This window comes from Eucyclogobius newberryi, unplaced genomic scaffold (genome assembly GCF_026437365.1).
Source record: "Eucyclogobius newberryi isolate DKJ021-1_F unplaced genomic scaffold, fEucNew1.0.hap1 SCAF_7, whole genome shotgun sequence".
Lineage (NCBI taxonomy): Eukaryota > Metazoa > Chordata > Actinopteri > Gobiiformes > Gobiidae > Eucyclogobius > Eucyclogobius newberryi.
Genome location: NW_027316389.1, coordinates 21,138,117 through 21,140,616, shown reverse-complemented (window position 1 = coordinate 21,140,616; position 2,500 = coordinate 21,138,117). Strand labels below are relative to the sequence as shown.

General features: G+C 43.4%; 1 protein-coding gene across 1 annotated transcript in view; it reads right to left on the bottom strand.

Annotated features, from left to right (window-relative positions):
• Nucleotides 1-2,500, bottom strand: part of gramd2ab (GRAM domain containing 2Ab) — a 46,615-nt gene that overhangs the window by 27,230 nt on the left and 16,885 nt on the right. The gene's annotated exons all lie outside the window — the stretch shown is intronic.

Genomic DNA, 2,500 nt, shown 5'->3' with positions numbered 1-2,500 from the left:
TTATAGATTTTACAGTTTCTTTTTACAGTATTTGTAAGTTCTTGTTGCATCTCTGTCGCAGAAGTACATGTATCCAACAGTTTAGCTCGTGTTTGTGCTGCTTTGATCCTAATACCTGTATCAAACACACATTATTGTCCCGATAACAAACAAGCCTGTGTCCACCTGTCTCCGCTCGACTTCCTGTTCCTGTCTGTAACCACGGAGACAGGATCAGGGACCGTTTGAACAATCTGGGTCAAAAACACTCACAGCTTTGTTTTGGAGTCCGTGACCCACAAAACGTTGGATCGAGGAGCGAGCCAGGGAAAGATTTGTGTGTGACTGGAAAATAAAGACTGAGCACTGGAACTTTGATCAATGTGTGTCTTTGTGTTGTGGTGTTTTGAGGATTTGTGACCCAACAGCCACACCCGGTTCACACAGTTAGAATACTGTAAAGCTTCTGTACATATGGATTTCTTACATGTTTTCATCTTAGTTGTCATTTTTCCACACATTTTCCACACATTTTGTTCATTTTCCTCCCGACTGTTTCATGTTGTTATTGGGCTCGGGACGTTTCCCGCTGGATCAATACAGTTGAAAGTCTAAAAGGCTTGTTTTCACTCTGAACTGGGTCAGAGGGCGTTTGTGTGGAGACCAGGCGGGCTCCGGAAACTCCTGCATTAGGTTTATACACAGGCTTTGAAAAGGCCCCTGCTGAGGGGTCCGTTTGAACACGGAGCGGGGGCCGTCATTGTGTGGAGCAGCGAGCGCACGGTTTGTTCCATTATTAACGCTGAGACAATCAGAGCTGGACAATGCATCAAAACTGTAACAAAACTGTTTAAAATGCTACAAAAAAGATCAGATTAAAATAAAACATAAAACAAACTATTGGTAAAAAACATAAAACATAAATTGAATTGACTTTACAGCACATTCACTTTCTGTGTGCCGTGTAGTTTACTAAAAAATGACTAAAAGGGGCGTGACAAAAGCATCTCCATGATCTGATCATGTATCTGACCCAAAGTCATAGGTTTGAGGTTCACACACTGTGGAACCAGAAGGACTTTAAATATCATACATCATTAATGGACCAATCATCTCTCTCTCTCATTCTCCCTTTCTTTCACTCCTTTTTTTTCCTTTTTTTTTTTTTTTTAAACAGTATAGCGTGAATGCATACTTTGAAGTACAACTACAGTAGGTGGCGGCAAATGCCAATAAAAGTAACACAACAACAACAACAACAACAACAAAAAATCTAAAACTCCAGCTTACTCTCTGCTATTGCTCATTTATATATCTTTATAATAGGATTAAAGGCGATTAAAGGCTGGAACACACAACAGGCTTTTGTGTGGATTTATAAACGTGAGACAAAAAGCACTAATGACACACTTGAGAACTGTATGAGATTTAAAATCTTAAGATCCTTCGAGCACAAAAAGCCAAACGTTGTGTGCTAACAAAGTTAAGTTGCCAGGTGTGTGTTTTGCTTTGAGAACTGCAGATGTGGTGGTGTTTTATGGTTATAGTCATATGTCACAGAGCTGAATTTACATCACACATGAAGAGCACAGGATCTAAAGTCAGGTCACTCCCCCTGAATCACTCCAGACCAAAGAAGTGAACTTTTGTCCAGTTGGAAAGGTCGATTTCTGGCACGATTTGTCTGAATTGTGAAAGCAAACAAACCCAGAGTGGAACAAAACCATGAAGTGACCATGAAATGACCGTGAAGGGACCATGAAGGGACCATGAAGGGACCGTGAAGGGACCATGAAGGGACCGTGAAATGACCGTGAAGTACCATGAAATGACCGTGAAGGGACCATGAAGGGACCATGAAGGGACCATGAAGGGACCATGAAGGGACCATGAAGTTTAATTAGAATTACTGATGATCACACGAAAATATCTTACAATTTCAAGTGATTATACTTTCAAAATAACATTTTCAACCTAAATTGAACCAAACTAAATAAATAACCCGTAAGCTGGATTCAACATGGGAAAATAATGGGCTTATTTTCAGGAGGTAATGAGCTCTGAAAGCTTTGACATAATCACATTCACCCTCCAGGGTTTAAGAAAGTGAGATTCAGGTCAGATCTGACCCTGGGCATTCTGAGCCATCCAGGACATTCAGTCCACTTCGTCCTGTCCTCCTGATTGTGCACATGTGGGGCAGGTGGTGCACATGTGGGGCAGGTTGTGCACAAGTGGGGTAGGTTGTGCACATGCGGGGCAGGTTGTGCACATGTGAGGCCAGTTGTACACATGCAGGATAGGTTGTGCACAAGTGGGGCCGGCCGTGCACATGTGAGGCCAGTCGTGCACATGCGGGGTAGGTTGTACACATGTGGGGCAGGTTGTGCACAAGTGGGGCAGGTTGTGCACAAGCGGGGCAGGTTGTGCACAAGTGGGGCCGGTCGTGCACATGTGAGGCCAGTCGTGCACATGCGGGGTAGGTTGTACACATGTGGGGCAGGTTGTGTACATGCGGGGT